Below are 20,706 nucleotides of genomic sequence, written 5' to 3'. Positions count from 1 at the left end.
TGCAAATTTGAGTAAGTAAGCAGTAAAGAAACACATGGAAATAAATTTATGAAGGCTCCTGAGATGTTGGCAGTTTGTGCTAGTATATAGGTGACCTAATTAGCAATGATGGTGGGTGTTCTGAAAGTGAGGGCTGTTCAAAGTAGGACACTACCTAAATAAAATAACAAACTTCTTTCTTTTTTTTTTAGTGACTGTCACTTTCTCACAAGACTAAGCAGACCTATAAACAAATGCATTCCAATTGTGACCATCTCATCTTTTCACACATAGTACAGCACAGACTATGTTATCCAATATGTCCTTTCAATAAATATGATTTGAGAGAGATTTTGCTACTATTTCTAGCAGCTTCAACAACCGTATGGAGGCTCTCTCATTGACTTAGAGAAATTAATATTGTATTAAAAATAAGGTGGCGAGCTGGCAGAATCATTAGTACACCAGGTAAAATGCTTAGCTGTGTTTCATCTGTCTTAATATTCTAAGTTCAAATACCACCAAAGTTGACTTTGCCTTTCATCTTTTTACCATTATCATTATCTCACACATAATACACATACGCATATGGTTGTGTATATATATGTGAGTGCTTGTGCACACATACACAAATAAACACATACATATAGTTAGAGAGAAGCTGTTTTGTTTTTTGGGCTTGCTCTGCTCTCATGTCAGTTCTGATTACTCTGACATATTTCTCAAACTTAGTTGTTAATGCTCCAAGTGTCCCTACAACTGCTGGAATGACACTCTCCTCATGGATCTCATTCTTGTAATTTCATCTCTTAGTAGACTGTACTTTTCAATCTTTCCTAGTTCTTTGTCACTTATGTGTGTGTAGAGAGAGACCTCGTTTGGTCCTACCTGAGATTCAAAATCAAACCTAGAAATTCTCCCTAGCCATACAGCCTTTTCTAACAAACATCACTCTGTCTATCTCTTTCCTGCTGCTAGAATGACTAGAACATTATACACTCTCATACAAGGAAAAATTAAATTTCGATTATATTATACACACCAGCTTGTCATGGTTAGGCTATACATATTAAGTAACAGTAAATAAAAGACATGTTATCTACAACTTCAACCAATGTCCTTACTCTTTGAAATCTAACGACATTCACATCAGCTTTCTCTTCTTTAACATCACGCCTGTTACATTCTGGTAACCACTCTGTTACAATTGGCTTCCTGATGTAAAGATACATTAACTGTTACATTTGGTGATCCTATTGTCAAAAGCTGTTACATTTGGTGACCCCGACTCAAAATGGATTACTGCCTTCTGATGATACATTAACCATTACACATGCATCCCCATTATTGTTATAAATTATTATTGTTATCATCATTATTATTATTCATATACACAGATTGGACTGTTGGAAAAGACTGAAAACAATACCTCCGCCTTAGCAAAGGTGGAGATAATAACAATAATATGTACAACAACATGAGTCAAGTCAAAGGTGTTGCACTCATGATTGTGAAACTATAGTTTCAATTCCTAGACTGGATGCTGTGTTGTGTTCTTGAGAAAAAACCCTTCGTTTCATGTTGCTCTGTGATCACTTTGACATCTGACACATGGCACACCATACACCTGCTCAGGCAATGTCAATTTGATGGAAGGAGTGAGCTACTGTACAGCACATACACTTGATCACTATAAACAAATCCTGTGTGCAGGTCGTTCAGCAAAAGCCGAGCACTTATATGTTGTCTTTGATAGAAGAAGAGTCCATCATTATTATTATTATTATTATTATTGAGTGAGAGAGCAGTTCATGCCATCAAAGTGACAATGGGTTACAAATATATGAATCCCAGTATACCCATCATGACTACCAGTCTGATATGGGTACATCAGGCACATGCATCACAACCGTATGTGCGCGACAGGGTGATCTCATATCAAGATAAACAGCACATGACCTTGCAGGTGGGGCCCAGTTAGAATTTTCTTCAGGTCAAGTAACCCATCATGCTCAAAAGGTCCCTGAATAAGGGTTGTTTAAAGATGATGAATGAAACACTCATGTTTCCAGAGATGAAGTATTCAAATCCTAAAGAATCCCTCTCAACACATGGCTATGATGCCCCCCCCCACTACTTCTGCACTAAGGGACATGCTCAACTGGTTAAGGTCAAACAACTGACAAGCAAATCTGTGGTATTGAGTAAATCTGTGATATTATTATTGTTATTATTATTATTATTATTATTATTATTATTATTATTATTATTATTATTATTATTATTATTATTGTTATTGATTTGACTCAGGTTTGTTCTTATTCCTGGTAAAATTTACATGGGTAGCCGGTTGCTAATTGTAATTTTAGGTACCCACAAGCTTTCAATAATCAATGGTTGTTTTTTAAAAACTAGATGTAATTTTATATTGGACTTAAAGCTATAGTTTTAGAGAGGTAAGCCCTGTTTATTGTGCAACAACATGAGTCAAGTCAGTTCCATTGTGAATCATAACAGAAATGTCATAATTTTGTGTGGAAGGTCAGGTATGTAAAGATTCCCCATTTGGTAATACACAGCAGAATGCACCAAACACAACTTGATTTATGTTGGTTTTACAACAAAACGATTAGACAAAAGATTCAAAGGGCACAGATATGACATCAGGCACAATAACAGTAGTGTGACAGAACTTGCCAAACATTTTACATCAAATGGCTGCAATTTTGAGGAACTCCTGAAAGTGCAGATTCTCAGAAAATATTTTGAATCTACACTTTCAGTCCTCAAAATGCACGAGGACAAATATATTTGTAAATAATTACAAACATCTTGCCCTGAAGGAATGAATGAAATGACAGAGGAATTTCATCACATTTACACAAAATTGTTTGGCTAAATAATTTTTTTTTCCTTTTATCTTTTTTCTTATCTTTTTCTTTTCTTTTTACTTTTTTGTTTTTTACTCTCTTTTTTTCTTTCTTTTAACCAGTTACAAGACTGAAAACTGGTGATGTCATTCTTTCAAAATAGGGACCCAGGATTTCCTTGTTTCTGAAGTGTTTCCATTTTACATTTTGAACCTAAAGAAGACAGACAACCTGTTGAAAAATCACAATGCACTCTCCTTATTGTCTGTTATTGTTATTGAGGAGAGTGCTGTCTGATAGCAAGTTTTCTGAAAGGTGGGTGAATTGTGCAAGAATGGCCAGTATAAATGGACCAATTCTGAGGATTCGCCTGTAATTGAAAAAGGTATTATAAAAGGAGAAAGGGGCTCTCTACCCTCCTTTTGACCAGGCTCCCATTGGCTTTTATGGGTTTTTCCACCCGGAACCTTTCGTAACGCCTCCCCCTATTGGGAGTTTTTCATTGTCATATTATTTGATTGTTACACTGTTTTTACACGATTTTTTCACAAACGGACAAAACCCTTTGTAACCTTTTGTCCTGTTTTGTCCCTTTATGTTTTCCAATCATGTTTGTCAGCCCTTGTGACCAATAAAAAGAATTAATTATTATTATTATTATTACATGATACTATATTCAAGCACAAGGGCCTATTATTATTGATTATACACCATGCCTAAATTTGGGACCTGGTCCCTATATCAAAAGATCGATATCATTATTCTAACTCCATTATAATTTTTTAGACACATGTGCACACGCATACACACCAATAAGTACGTACATATACACATGCACACACACTGACTGGAAATTATGATAAAATTCAAGTAAATTGAGTGTAAAAGATAATGATTTATTTTTTAAAAATACGAATATAGCATGGATTCGGATTTGCAATATAGCGAATTAAGAAAAAAATTAAATTCATTGAGCTCATTCATGCAATTAATTGACAAAAACTCTCTCTCACTCTCTGGGGGCATTCAAAATTAAAGGAAAATAAAAAACAATCAAACAAACAAGAGAAATTACTCTAATGAAATCATTGAACTGAAATTTATATTTATTATTTTGGTATATTCTCTGAGGTATATTTTCATCAGCGATATTCTCATTGTTCAGAATACAGACAGACATCTTAAAAATAAGTAAACCCCACCTCATTTTACAATTTTATCAGTGTAGATGATACCTGGTGGTGCTTGACACTTGTTAATGTGTCGTTATTTTACATTTCAGATTACGCGATGACAGGTGACTGAGACTGTTGGCGATCTACGTCAAACTTAGCAAAACAGTAGTAGTGACCAGTGCTGGTGCCATACTAAGGGCACTAGTGCCAGTAACACGTTAAGGGCACTTGTGCCACTGACATGTTAAGGGCACTTGTGTTGGGAGACATATTGAAGGCATCCATGCCAGTGACATGTTAAAGGCATCTAGTACATTCTATGGAATGGCTGGTGTTAAGAAGGGCATCCAGCTGTAGAAACCAAGCCAGATTAGAGCCTGGTATAGCTCTCCGGCTTACCAGTTCCAGTCTAACCATCTTACCCATGCCAGTGTGGAAAATGGATGCTGAATGCTGATGATGATGATGATGATGCTGAATGCTGATGATGATGATGATGATGATGACGATGATGATGATGATGATGATGATGACTATGACTATGATGATAATGATGATGATGACTATGATGATGATGATGATGATGATGATGATGGGGATGATGATGATGATGATGAGGAGGAGCAGGAGGAGCAGGAGCAGGAGGAGGAGCAGGAGCAGGAGGAGGATATGTTAATTGTTTATAGCAACTAGCCATGTTGCAAACACCAAAAGCAAATGGGTCGTTTGTCTTCAAGAGAGAGAGAGAGAAGGTGTATTGTGAGTGAATCTGAGGATGGACTTAGCCAGTGTGAGAGAGTATGAAGCCTTAGGATTCCTCTTAGCACAGTCTACAGAGTGGATGGACATTTTTAACAGCAAAGGAAAAAAAGTGTCAACAGCATCCTGGTCAGATCGATCTGGGCCCTCTGACAGGTGACTTTGGGGCTGTCAAATGAATCTCTCACTTTGGGGCTGAAAAGGAATCTCTGTTGTAAGACAGCTGATGTTGTAACACAAATGAGTTGGAGAACTTCTGTGAGGTTGTCTCCATCAACTTGGCTTCTATGGCAGAGAGACTAGAAGGAAACCTCTTCTTTGACCAACAAATGTCCAAAACAGAAAACAGAAATGTATCTTTCGAAAATGATGGCGTCTATTTACTTTTGAAATGTCTGTGAATAAAGTGGTCTATTGTGTTATTGTTGTTGTTGATGATGATGATAATGATGATGATGATGATGTTGATGACGACAACGACAACGATGACATTACTTGAGATGAAATAGTTTATTTCCCCTTCTACTTATAAATTCAGAAAACTAGGACAAAGCGTAGGAGCTCATACTCACATAGACAACCGTACACACACTCACGCATACGGCTATTATGAGTCACATTTGGCTCTAGGATCTACTTACATTTATTTTTTTATAGATAAACAGAATAGCTTCTCTCTAACTATATGTATGTGTTTATCTGTGAATGTGTGCACAAGCACTCACATATAGACACACAACCATATGCGTATGTGTGTGTGTGCGTGTGTGTGAGATAATGATAATGATAAGATGTGTGGCTGTGTGGTGAGAAGTTTGCATTCCAACCACTTGTTTCTGGGTTCACTTCCACAGTATGGCATCTTGGGCAAATAATGTCTGCTGTGGCCTTGGGTTGACCAAAGCCTTGTGTGTGGATTTGGTAAACAGAAACCGTAAGAAGCCCATCGTGCGTGTGTATCTCTCACTCTCTTTCTCTCCCGCTCTCTCTCTCTCTCTCTAGATATATATACATATATATATATATAGGTGTAGGTGTGGCTGTGTGGTAAGTAGCTTGCTAACCAACCAGATGGTTCCGGGTTCAATCCCACTGCGTGGCATCTTGAGCAAGTGTCTTCTGCTATAGCTCCAGGCTGACCAATGCTTTGTGAGTGGATTTGGTAGACGGAAACTGAAAGAAGCCTGTCGTATATATGTATATATATATATATATATATATATGTGTGTGTATTTGTGTGTCTGTGTTTGTCTCCCTAGCATTGCTTGACAACCGATGCTGGTGTGTTTACGTTCCCGTCACTTAGCGGTTCGGCAAAAGAGACTGATAGAATAAGTACTGGGCTTACAAAGAATAAGTCTTGGGGTCGATTTGCTCGACTAAAGGCGGTGCTCCAGCATGGCCGCAGTCAAATGACTGAAACAAGTAAAAGAGTAAAAGAGTAAAGAGAGAGAGAGAGAGAGAGAGAGCAGGTGTTTGAAGATATTCATCAAAAGTGCTCACACAAACTAGGAAAAAACACTTGTTCCAAAAAGGTTAGTAGTAACATCCTGATAAAAGATTTCACAACTTTTTTTTTAAAATACCACCAATACAATTGCCACACCTAGAGATGATGACCAATCCAGGACCAGTGACAGAGAGGAGGTATCCAGCGTCCCCAGTACCACCACCACCACCACTACCACCACAGATGATGATTAAACAATTATCATCAACAGTGATGGAATGACCGGCCTTGCACCATATATTACCATCGTCTGCACCCACACTAATGCCAGCCGCAATATCGCCAGCCAAATGACCGGAAACAATAATCACAGCAATAACACAGCCGGATCATTGCGCCATATGGACATCAGCAACGGTGTTAACAACAGCATCCCCAGGCCTTGACCTACCAGAGATAAACCAGGAGTGCAAAGAAAGCCACATCCCAAGTTTGTAAATATATCAGGTCGGCCAGTACCCTCTCTCTCTCTTTCGGAGAGGCACTGCACAGCTATACGCACACATACACACACGGCAGTAACTCCTGCCTACCGAATTCAATCACAAAGCTTCGGTCGACTCGGGGCTATAGTGGAAGACACCTGTCCAAAGTGCCACGCAGTGGGACTGAACCCGAAACCATGTAGCTAGGAAGCAAGCTTCCTAACCACACAGCCATGCCCGCGCCTACAGTACATCTTTCAGAAATCGCTTCTGCAACCACCAGTCATCCTTCAGAGTCCCAGAAAGACGTTTTGTCATGGCCCTGGACAGTCATATGTGAGCAAGGGACCCCATGTGACATCAGGTGGAAAATAATAGAACATCCAGGCCCAAATATCAATGCAAACTCTGCATCATGGAGAGAACTAAAATTCTTAAGGACTATGCTAAACTTGGTGCATTAAATAGTCACAAAGAAGTTTTCTATAAATGTGTCCATTTTAAGCGCTGACTACTGGAAAACTGGATCTGCTTGTTTGCTGGTTAGGCTATTTTGGGTCCATAATGGGTTTTTTAATCCTCTGTTCCAGGAGAGAGAACCTGTCCTCATTAACATTTTTATATGCTAGCTGTTAAATCTTGATATCTGAGCGTTTCCTCACGTCTGCATGGTAGAAAGATTAAATTTTGTATAGAGTCTGACGAGCAGTCTACAAGACTGTAGCTTCCATGGATACAAAACCATTGGCCACTCTATGACCAGAATTTAACTTTTTGTTTTCGCAATATATAGATATATATGTATGTATGTATGAGTATATATACATGTGTGTGTGTGTGTATGTGTGTGTGTATTTGTGTTTGGGTTTATCTCCCACCACCACTTGACATCCAGTGTTGGTGTGTCAACATCTCAGTAACTTAGTGGTTCAATAAAAGAAACTAATAGAATAAGCACCAGACTTAAATACATAAGTACTGGGGTTGATCTGTTTGACTAAAAATCTTCAAGGTGATGCTCTATCATCATCCGTATCATCATTTGATGTCCACTTTTCCATGCTTGCATGGGTCGGATGAGATTTGTTGATCCCCCTCCCCCCACTACTTTTGCCAACTACTCATCTGTTTCCAACCAAGATTTTTCCACAACAGTGATGCTCACAAATGTATATCTATGTATATATGTTTGTAAACATTTGTTGTTGTTTTTTTTTTGTAAATATATAATGCTTATATTTACATGTCACATATTTGACTGTGTATATACATGTGCGCATATGAATATAAATACATTACATTTTATAGGACTTTCTATTTCTGTTAACATGTCTGTTTGATGAGTTTGATGCATTCCTAACCATAATTTATCCTGTTGGACATTTGGGAGTGCATCTGTCAAAACATATATAGAAGAATTATATATATATATATATATATATATATATACAGGGGTTGAACAAAATAATGGAAACACCTTAAAATTTCAAACAAATTTATTTTAATATGGAGTAGGACCACCTTTGGCAGTAATTATAGCTTGAATTCTATGAGGTATGGACTAGTGCAAAGCTTGAATTGTTTCCAAAGGAATTTTTGTCCATTCTTCAGCTAAAACAGTCTCCGGTTCTTGTAGTGATGATGGTGGAGGATATCGACTCCTCACTTGTTTTTCTAAAATGCACCATAAATCATCATCATCATCATCATCGTTTTATGTTTGCTTTCCATGCTGGCATGGATTGGACGGTTTGACTGAGGGCTGGCAAGCCAGAAGGCTGCACCAGGCTCAAACTGATCTGGCAGAGTTTCTACAGCTGGATGCCCTTCCTAACACCAACCACTACAAGAGTGTAGTGGGTGCTTTTATGTGCAAATGGTACTTTTTACATGCCACCGACACAGGAGCCAATCCATGGCCCTGGCAACAATCACACTTGGATGTGGTTCCATAATATTAAGATCTGGGGACTGTGGTGACCAGATAAGATGTTCAACTTCACTAGAATGTTCCTTGTGCCATTCAGTAACAACTTCAGCAGTGTGAATTGGTGCATTATCATCCTGAAGGATTTCTTTTCCCAACTATAGGATGAATTTGATCAGGTAAAATGCTAAAAATAGTCTTGACTATTAATTTTGCCATGAAGGGAAATCATTGGGCTGGCAGATTTCCAAGATGTAGCCCCCACCCCAGATCATCACAGATCCTCCTCCATGTTTTAACAGTTGGAAAAAGGCAGTCTAGGTCAAATGCTTCTTTTGGCTGTCTCCACATGTATACTTGGCCAGTTGTCGGAAATAACATTTTGAGAAAATAACATTCTTCCAAGAAAACAACATTCTTCCACTGCTCTAGGGACCAATTCTGTAGGTTTTTACTCAACTCTAAATGCTTTGCAACGTTTGATTTTGAAAGTAGTGGTTTTCTCTGGCTTTGTGCAGCTCCTGGTGAACAGATTTTGTGGAAACTAAGTTCTCAAGGTGGTCATTAAGCTCTGCAATAATTTTGGGAGCTGTACTTTTGTGATCCTTTCTAACAATTTGTGTAAGAGTCAGATGGTCCCTATCTGAAAGTTTTGGTTTTCTTCCGGAGTTTTGTTTCAATGAGGAGGTTTTTCCCTCTTTCTCAAAGGCTGTCATTACTTTCGAGACATTACTTCTTGATACACCAAACATTTCAGCTGTTTTTGTTACACTAGTGCCTGCCATACGAGCACCAACAATTTGACCTCTCTGAAAGTCTGATAGATCTGTCATTCTAATGAATTTTAATTACCTTTTGCTGATGATATCTGAAAAGAAACAGCAATTTTAGCAAAACATTAAGCAACAATAAATAAAAAAAATTATAAAAATAAACAAGCTTTTGATGGTTTTATAGACATTTCAGAATTATGATGCTATGGTGTTGAAACACCAAGTCAGTCCGGTATTATCCACACAGCTCGAAGTAAGGCAAATAAAATCAAAACAAGCAATAGGATATCAAATAATACATCACTACTTGATATCCTGTTGCTTATTTTGATTTTATTTATAAATTTAAGTCATTATATATGGATTCGAGTAATTTGGTAATTCTCATAAAAAACCTTGTTAATGTATCATCATTCTACAAGACATATAGAATACATAGTACGATACAAGTGAAAACAATCAGGGGTGTATAAACTTATAAATAATGAGAGAAATAATTTGTCATGAAATTTGAAATTTCTTATTGTTAGATAAAATTTCATCAAATTGTTTCGTAACTTAAAAACATGTAAATAATTTATATTATTACATTCAGTTATAAATCAGCCTCGCCTGGCACCTGTGCCAGTGGCACGTAAAAAGCACCCACTACACTCACGGAGTGGTTGGCGTTAGGAAGGGCATCCAGCCGTAGAAACATTGCCAGATCAGACTGGGCCTGGTGCAGCCTTCTGGCTTCCCAGACCCCAGTTGAACCGTCCAACCCATGCTAGCATGGAAAGCGGACACTAAATGATGATGATGATGATGATGATGTCTGCATTAATGCAAAATGCAGAAAAATCCTTCAAAATATAGCAGAAACATGTATGCGTACAGGATGTTCAGGCTAATTTGACAGCTTGCATAAAAGGAAAAGGAAATACAATATCCCAACGAAAAATAAAAGAATTTTTAAAAATCAAAAAATATCAAATTAGGTTATAACTGAGAGATAACAGTTTACTTAAAGTAAGCACTCTTAGCTTCTACCTCAGCTTCAAGACAGCTCCAGAACATAGCACATTTGTTCCTCACTATGTTCCTGGGAAGATCTTAGAACATCTTGATCTTGGTCACTAGCTTGGTGTTGCAGGTAACAGCAGATAATGTCTTTCTCAACTCTGCCCCGCATGTAGCAACCTATGGGGAATCAAGAGGCTAGAAATTGGGGCTGGTGAAGTTGCAGAAATTCTCTGACAACCACTTCTGGGAGGGTGGAAGGGAGTCAGACTGAGAAAATCCTGGTCTGACAACATCAAGGACTGGACTGGACAGACCCCCAACACTTCAACCTTGCTATACATGACAGAGAACAGGGACCAGCGGTGACAGCTGACTGCGACAGCATCCACGGTCACACACCAACGACTGGCTGTTTTAGATGAGGAATCTTGATGAGGATAAGGAATGAAGAATGCATAGAAACTTCTTTCACATTTCAAAATACAATGGGTTTCCTCTCAGGAGCACAACATTAGTTGTAACAACCAGAAAGTAAACATTAGATCATATCTTGTCTCTTGGTAAGATAACCGGACAATAACTAAGGGTCCATCATTCCATTTTGAACTCCTCTGTGTTTCTACACCAGCCATTGGTTCTGTGATAGGTTTTATCCCTTCTTATTTCTTTATTGCCCACAAGGGGCTAAACATAGAGGGGACAAAAAAGGACAGACAAAGGGATTAAGTCGATTACATCGACCCCAGTGTATAACTGGTACTTAATTTATCGACCCCGAAAGGATGAAAGGCAAAGTCGACCTTGGCGGAATTTGAACTCAGAATGTAGCGGCTAACGTTTCTGCCAGCTCACCACCTTTTAGAAGGGTTTTATCCCTTCTATCCCATGCCCACTCCCTCAGCACCACCACCCTCAACTGGCTAGCTTGGGTATGCCAGTTGAGTCTCCAATGTCCTGAACACATAACAGGATGTACTGGATTATGTTACCAGTAGAACTCACACATGGATATATACACACATACACATAGTCTGGATCACTTCTAAGATACTCCCTATAGCAGATTATGACTACAGCTCACACAGCAGTTTAATATCTCTCCTCTCTCTCTCTCTCTCTCTCTCTCTCTCTCCTACAAATACTACAATGGCTTCATCTTTACTGAACTAGTAAGTTGTATACCATTTTCTGCTCTTCTATCAGTAGGACTCTTCTAAGTCACCAACGTTAGTGTGGTCCCTTCATTGACCCCTAAACTTATCCTACTATATCTCTCTTCTTAGATTCTTAAACTTCAATGTGTCTCTTTAAAAAAAAGACCCTAAACTCATTCTACTGTGTCCCCTTTATAGACCCTCAAACTAATCTTATTGTGTTTCTCTTCACAGATCCTCAGAAACACCCATCTCTGTCTCTCTTGTCATAAGTCCTCAAACTAACTTTACTGTGTCTTCTTTCTTAGCTTGGAGTGGCTGTGTGGTATGTAGCTTCCTTACGAACCACATGGTTCTTGGTTCAGTCCCACTGTGTGGCACCTTGGCAAGTGTCTTCTACTATAGCCTTGGGCCAACCAAAGTTTGTGAGTGGATTTGGTGGATAGAAACTGAAAGAAGCCTGTCCTATATATATAAAATAAGAAAATGGAGAAATACACTTTAATCAATAATCAACTACCAGATAATACTCAATCTCATAATTTATTAAACCACTACATATGAACATCAAGGTCAAACATAATAGTATAGAACAAAACAATGCACATCAATGAGTAATATGATACAATAAGTACAATGTGTATAAGTGAATATAAATAAATATAAATATAAATATAAACTACATCTTACAGCTGATTCAGCCATGCAGATATGGGTATCTCATTATGCTCATATTAGCCAGGTGTGATAAGTTAATATGTGGTTATAAATGAGACACTTACAAAAATATCCCAAGGCCTCTTCAGAGATTATAAAGTACAAACTAAACTAAATATGAAATATCAGAGGAGACCTCCTCTATAACCACATATTAACTTATCACATCTGGCTAATATGAGCATAATGAGATACCCATATCTGCATGGCCGAAACAGCTGTAAGATGTAGTTTATATTTATATTTATTTATATTCACTTATACATATTGTACACATCAATATTACTCATTGATGTGCATTGTTTTGTTCTATACTATTATGTTTGACCTTAATGTTCATATGTAGTGGTTTAATAAATTATGTGATTGGGTATTATCTGGTAGTTGATCATTGATTAAGATATATTTCTCCATTTTCTTATTTTGTATTATGAATTTGTGGTAAAACATTTTACCTTTGCCCTTATAATACAGTAAATGAATTAATTGCATCGCAATTCTTAACATTTATGTATTAACTTTGTTGGGTACTTCACTTGCAGTATATTGGATATATGTTATCCCATGGAGGGTTGCATTTACAACCCCTATCTCAATTTGTATATATATACATAAATATATATGTGTATGTGTGTGTGTGCGTGCATGTGCGTGTGTGTGTGTATGTTTGTGTGTCTATGTTCGTCCCCACAACATCGCAATTCAACCAATGCTGGTGTGTTTACGTCCCCGTAACTTAGCATTTCGGCAAAAGAGACCGATAGAATAAGTACTAGGCTTATAAAGAATAAATCATGGGGTCAATTTGCTCAACTAAAAGTGGTGCTCCAGCATGGCCACAGTCAAATGACTGAAAAAAGTAAAAGAGTATGGATCTTCAAACTAAACATCATCATCATTGCCATCATCGTCATTGTCGTCATCATTATCAACATCACTAACATCGTCATCACCATCACCATCATTGTCATTTAACATCTACTTTCCATGCTGGCATGGGTTGGATGGTTTGACAGGAGCTGGCCAGTTGGAGAGCTGCCCTCACTCCAATTGTCTGTTTTGGCATGGTTTCTATGGCTGGATGCCCTTCCTTAATGCCAACCACTTTACAGAGCATGCTGGGTGCTTTATAAGCATAAGTGCATGTACACAGCACTGGCAGAAGTACATTTTACGCGGCACCAGCACCTGTAAAGAACAAGGCTGTATGTATGGATGACTGTGATTTTCTTAGCTTGACAATGACGATGATGATGATGATGATGATGATGATGATGACATTTTCTTAAGTACAGCAAATTGCCACAACTCCCTGTCCCTTGTTATTTCCTTTTTGAGGCCCAGCATCTGAAGATCCTTTCTCACCATTTCGCCCCACGTCTTCCTGGGTCTACCCCTTCCATAGGTTCCCTCCACAATTAGAGCTCAGCACTTCTTTACGCTGCTGTCCTCATTTTTTTTTAATAATCATTCCTTCCCAATATTAACATCCCTCTGGATGTCTCTCCCAACCTATGGTTTTCGTGAAGAAAATGATCTGCAGAATTTCGTGCTGAATATTAACAACCCATTGATCTAGTTTGGGAGATTATATTAAAAAATTTCAAAACTCAAGCGTGCTGCTACTCGCTAACTCATTATTAAATATATTTTTTACAAAATAACATCCAATATGGCACAATAGATCAGATTCGTGGGGATGAGGACAAAATCCGTTCAACCTGAACCACAAAAATAATCGATTATATAACCGAGTCCAGGCTTTGAACTGTTAACTTCGCTTAACTTTAGTGAGCTTTATGAAATGTTAACATTTCATCGACCCTGGAAAGATAAAAAGCAAAGTTTTCCCGTGCTTAATTTGAACTCAGAACTAAACTATTTGTCACGAATACTTCCTAGTATTTTGCCTCCGTTCTGCTATTCATAATTTTGGCAATCTTTTGTCTCTAGTAGACCTTTCCGTCGATTTCAGTAAAAATTTTTTTTTTTTACATATGGGCTTGCAGGAACTCTTGAAGTAATGAGAGCGAAAGAGACTAAGAGAAAGCCATTTTATGACAAGGGAAGTTCTTTTGAAGTTACCGTGCATGGGAAGCATTGATGTACATGTGCGTGCGTGTGTGTGTGTGTGTTTGATGGGGTGTGGGAGACAGACAGTATGTTGTGTAAGTGAAGTGCTTCTGTTAGTGTGTGTGAAGAGACAGAGTAATGTGTGAAAGAAAGAGATAACTGAAATTTTTTACTCGGTGTATGTGTATATGTATGTATATTACTTCAAAAGTTCCCGCAAGCCCATATGTAAAAAAAAAAATTTTTTTACGGAAATCGACGGAGAGGTCTACTAGAGACGAAAGATCGCCATAATTTCTTTTTAAGTGATGAAAAACGTGGCCCAAAATAGTAAAACTTCTTCCGATATCACTTTCGTTTATTGAATTATCCTCCTTCGTTTTGTTTCTCTTATTTTCGTCGACATAAAAGGATGAAAATAAAAATAAAGGATAAACCAATATTCGTTTAAATAAAAATGAGAAAAGGAAACCGCGGGTATTTTCCAAAAGACCCACTTCGACTGTTGAAGAATTTTCTTAGAATATCAAACATTTGGCGAATTAGAGTTACAAGGGAGATAATTACGATAGCGTGTAATTAATGAATTATTATCTGACCTGTAATATCATTTTCGCTAATAGAGAAATAATTATTATTGTCCCTAATACGCAAAAAGTTTCCGCTTGCATATATATATAGATAATGGTCATATGGTTTTATTTTCACACTCTAGTTAATGTCTGTGCATCATATTCAGTTTGGATACGGCTTTTGACGCCTCCTTTCTAACCTTAATTCTTTCATTTTAAATTTAACTTACACACGCACACACACACACACACATGCACACACACGCACACACACACACATGCGCACACGCACACACACACACACACACACACACGCACGCACGCACACACACACACACAGGGCGGTCCAAAAGTAGGTCTACAGTTAGCACGTAGACACTTTAAATTTCTTTTAAAACATTTTTTTCCGTGGAAATCTCTATCTTGCTAATTGAAAAGGGAGCTTGACAGAATTAACTAAATTGGCATAGAATAATGGTTTCATATTTTTTTTGTAATTAAAATCGAAAGCCTACTTGTGGGCCACTCTGTATATATAGCTATATAGACAGACAGACAGTACACACACACACACACACACACACACACATGCACACACACATGCACACACACACACACACAACACACACTCACACACACACACACACAGAGATAGTCCCAAGACAGAAAATGGAATTCACAAGATTCTTTTATAGATACTATGGAATTCATGAAGTAAATTTCGACTGTTTGGCAACATTAGATAGCCAATACCTGTGGACAAGCTTTACACAGCATTCTACAAGGTTTTTACCCAAATATTACTTAACTATATATATATATTAATATCCATCCATCCATCCATCCATCCATCTCTCTCCCTATATATATATGTATATACATGCACATGTACACACACACACACACACACGTATGTATGTGTGTATGTATGTATGTATGTATGTATGTACATATGTATGTATGTATGTATGTATGTATGTATGTATGTATGTATGTATGTAATTCGGCAGGAGGACTCAAACGACATGCAAAGGTACATGAAGCCCAGTTACAACTACAGCCGGCTATTACCGGTAAAGGTTTTAGTTGCCAATTTTGTACAAGACATTGTAGATCTTTAGCTGGGCTAAAAAGTCACATTCGATCACAGCACCAGTAACAGTTAAGCTTCGTGCGATGGCCATACTCGATAATGAGGGGGCAGCCATAATAATGTATGTATGTATGCAATGTATGTATGCGTATTGTCTTGGGTCTGACTTTAAACTGCATCCAGTAGTGAAGCACTGGTTTTGGTATTTCAGGGTTTTAAGAAGTTTGGAACCACCTTTTAACCATTATTATTCCCAAATCTATTCTGATCCAGAGTAGTAGCACCTGTTAGGGTCCTGAGTGTAGGTTAACTGGCATGTGAAACCCTGTGAGTGAAGGACCCTTACTTCTAATTGGAACTTCCTTCTAGAAGAAGGTAAACTTGTATAAAAAAAAGCCTGAAGTACAGTTTGTTTCTGACAATATTACCCCCTGTTGTGGCGCTATTTTTCTTTTTTCTTTTTGCAGATTATACTGAAAATGGCTTCAGTGCTCTGTGGAAATTTTATCCACTTATAAAGAAAAAAATTCATGCTCAAGAACTTCTTGGACTCTTGGAATATTTACATGAACTTATTGAGTTTAAGAAGTGGTCTTACTCGGTCATGAGTTGACCTCCACTACATATGCATGCATACAAGTATGTATGTATGTATGTATGTGGTGGTTGACTTGATCTTAAATCTAAACTGAAACTAAATCTATAGACAAATATTGTTAAAATAATTGGATGTTTAGAAAATTTAAAGCAAAAGTAGCTATTGATAGCTATTATTCTACTGTTTCTCCCATCCTATCAAATAAGCGCCAATCTTTGTCATCAAACACTTAAAATTGTGTGGGAAGGAGTTTGTTATTTTTCTTATGACTAAGAGAATGGTAACAGATATCAGGGGTAAACTTTGGACTGGAAGGGGCAGTGTAGATAATTTACATATCATTATTAGTGTCTAGCAATTCAGTGCTCTCTCTGCAACTGTAGTAATGAAGAAATAGAAAGAATAAGTTTTGAGAATATTTTTAAGAACATAGGTCTGACTATCACAATAGAAAATATTTTTAAGGTAGTAAACCTTCTAGCAGTAACTCTAAAATTAAACGCTGGACTGTTTCTTTTGTGTTGTAAATTTGATGAAAACTTACATTACATATATGAAAATTTGAATAATCCTGGGACTGTAATTAATTCAGTCATTAAAAGTGTTTCCAATAGATTTACTAGATTGTCCACCAATGAAGAAATGTTCAAACAGTATGCTGATTATTGTAATAATGCTCTTAGCAGAGCAAGAAAATCCAGTATGTTCCATCTTTAATAGTCATACAGTCAAGCTCTCTTACTCATCTACTTCAAACTTAGTATATGTCTTTATTTATGCCAACGTTAACCCTTGATTTGAAAGGAAGAATCTATTTATATGGAGAATACAACAATAAATATAAAAAGTATAAAACAAATGCAATAAAATAAATTAATATCTTCAATATGAAACAAAAGGATTTTTCTAGAAATTTTTTCACTTCAGGTTTTCGAGAAAAGATTTTGTTTAATTTTTGTTACAAATACATCAAAATTGGTGCATTTTGATGCCAGAGCAATTTGGATACAGTCTTCAGGGTCCAATGGATTACTCTGCTTTTGTTTTTATCTTCATTAAAATGGAAAATTCCTGTTTGCAAAGGTAGATTGTTGCAAAAGGCAACAACTTTTTGACGGCCTCCTCATACCACAAGAAAAATTCCTGCTGTAACAAAGAACACGTTTTTCATATAATCTTACTAATTAATCCTCATTAACCCAAAGTATTTCATTTTTACCCCACTTGGGGTAATTTACTTCGGTTCACCAACCCCTGGTGTAGATGAAGGAAGTAATTGATATAGAAATATATTTTAGTGGAGTGTCAATGCAGAATGTGATAAATTTTGTACTAAGAGTTTGTATGTATGTATGTATGTATGTATGTACGTACATAATGTATGTATATATGTGTTTGTATGTATGTATGTTATTGAATGACAAGGGAATAGGAATTATGTAACCAACTTCATGACCTGGCAATTGTTTCTGCTATAAGAAGCAGTACAAACTTCTATACATGGTTTCAAAGGTAACCTCTTCTATGTATTTAAAATGTTTCCAAAATACTCATACACTTCATTTTAATGGCTCTGAAGATGCCAGAAGTTGTTGCACAGGCACTCATCTCTGAGTCTCCTGCTTCTTATAGAAGAAACAGCTAATGAAGTTAATTACGTTATTCAGATGTACCCAGTGTAAGCTATGGACACATAAGAGGTGCAGCAATGTCAAAGGTAGGCTAACTGGGAAGATAGTTTTTGTATGTGGCAGATGCTCAGGAGCATTAACCTCCGAAAATCTGCAGAAAATAACTTCAGTCACTTTCCAAGGGGAAAAACTAGAAGTAGTTGATAGCTTCCGTTATCTAGGTGACCAAGTCAGTAGTGGGGGTGGGTGCGCTGAAAGTGTAACTGCTAGAATAAGAATAGCCTGGGCAAAGTTTAGGGAGCTCTTACCTCTGCTGGTGACTAAAGGCCTCTCGCTCAGAGTAAAAGGCAGACTGTATGATGCGTGTGTACGAACAGCCATGCTACATGGCAGTGAAACATGGGCCGTGACTGCCGAGGATATGCGTAAGCTCGTGAGGAATGAAGCCAGTATGCTCCGATGGATGTGTAATGTCAGTGTACATACTCGACAGAGCGTTAGCACCTTGAGAGAAATGTTGTACCTAAGAGGCATCAGTTGTGGTGTGCAAGAGAGACGATTGCGCTGGTATGGTCATGTGGCGAGAATGGATGAAGATAGGTGTGTGAGAAAGTGCCAATCCTTAGCAGTTGAGGGAACCTGTGGAAGAGGTAGACCCAGGAAAACCTGGGACGAGGTGGTGAAGCATGACCTTCGAACTTTAGGCCTCACTGAGGAAATGACCAGCGACCGAGACCTTTGGAAATATTCTGTACGTGAGAAGACCAGGCAGGACAAGTGAGCCCAGCCCACTTATGAATGCCTTTCCTCCCTTGGACACAAAGACCTGTTGGGGCAAGCGAAGTCGATATAGAACCTCATCCGACGACAGGCACCCATGCCAACCCCCTTTGCTTGCGAAGACATGTTGGGGCAAGCGAAATCAAAGTCAAAATCGAATTGAACCAGCCAGGATCCCTGGTCTGGTGGTACGTAAAAAGCACTATCCGACTCGTGGCCGATGCCAGCGTCGCCTCCACTGGCTTCTGTGCCGGTGGCACGTAAAATACACCAATCTGACCGTACGACAGGCACCCATGCCAACCCCCTTGCTTGCGAAGACATGTTGGGGCAAGCGAAATCGAAATCGAAATCGAATTGAACCAGCCAGGATCCCTGGTCTGGTGGTACGTAAAAAGCACCATCCGACTCGTGGCCGATGCCAGCACCGCCTCGTCTGGCTTCTGTGCCGGTGGCACATAAAATACACCAATCCGACCGTGGCCGTTGCCAGCCTCGCCTGGCACCTGTGCAGGTGGCACGTAAAAAGCACCCACTACACTCACGGAGTGGTTGGCGTTAGGAAGGGCATCCAGCTGTAGAAACACTGCCAGATAAGACTGGAGCCTGGTGCAGCCTTCTGGCTTCCCAGATCCCCGGTCGAACCGTCCAACCCATGCTAGCATGGAGAACGGACGTTAAACGATGATGATGATGATGTTTCCTTATCATTAAAAATTGAATCTTTATAGTTTGGGCCCTTTTTGCACTCTTTTCTTGTTCACCCATTTCACATCTTGCATATATTATTATTATTATTGAGTGAGAGAGCAGTGCATGCCATCAAAGGGAAACTGGGGTAAAATATACGAAGTCCAGTAGACCCATCATGACTACCAGTCTGATAAGGGTACACTAGGCACATGCATTACAACCATAAGTGCATGACACAGTGATCTCAAATCAAGATAAACAGTGCATGACCTTGCAGGTGGGGCCCAATTAGAATTTTCTTCAGGTCGAGTAGCCCATCCCGCTCAAAAGGTCCCTGAATAAGGGTTGTTTAAGTATGTTGAATGAACCACCCATGTTTCCAAAGGTGAATGATCCAAACCTCAAAGAATCCCTCTCAACACATGGCTATGATGCTCCCCCACTACTTCTGCTCATGATCAGAGATGCACATATCGTCTGCCACTAAAGGGACATGCTCAACTGGTTAAGGTCAAGCAACTGACAAGCAAATCTGTGGTATTGAGCAGAATATTTGCCGTAGCCCATCTTTTATACCAATACAAAACAATGTACATGATAACACTTCCAATCAGTTAAGATCAGAAGCCACGAGAGCCACTGCCTGGTACTGCATCTGTTATTATTATTATTCATCATCATCATCGTTTAACGTCCGCTTTCCATGCTAGCATGGGTTGGACGGTTCGACTGGGGTCTGGGGAGCCCGAAGGCTGCACCAGGCCAGTCAGATCTGGTAATGTTTCTACAGCTGGATGCCCTTCCTAACGCCAAGCACTCCGAGAGTGTAGTGGGTGATTTTATGTGCCACCGACACAGGTGCCAGACGAGGCTGGCGAACGGCCACGCTCGGATGGTGTTTTTTATGTGCCACCGACACAGGTGCCAGACGAGGCTGGCAAACGGCCACGCTTGGATGGTGTTTTTTATGTG

At 38.6% G+C, this 20,706-nt stretch overlaps 1 long non-coding RNA gene across 1 annotated transcript; it reads right to left on the bottom strand.

The window, feature by feature from the left end:
* Positions 1–846: 846 nt before the first annotated feature.
* LOC118767291 lies at positions 847–11,728 on the bottom strand. Its single transcript, XR_005003197.1, has 3 exons — positions 11,717–11,728; positions 9,070–9,071; positions 847–917 (listed from the first exon to the last, which is right to left on the bottom strand). It is a non-coding gene; the product is annotated as an uncharacterized LOC118767291 (long non-coding RNA).
* Positions 11,729–20,706: the final 8,978 nt, after the last annotated feature.

The sequence above is a fragment of the Octopus sinensis genome, linkage group LG20, assembly GCF_006345805.1.
Source record: "Octopus sinensis linkage group LG20, ASM634580v1, whole genome shotgun sequence".
In the NCBI taxonomy this organism is placed as follows: Eukaryota; Metazoa; Mollusca; class Cephalopoda; order Octopoda; family Octopodidae; genus Octopus; species Octopus sinensis.
This window is presented reverse-complemented; position numbering and strand designations above follow the sequence as displayed.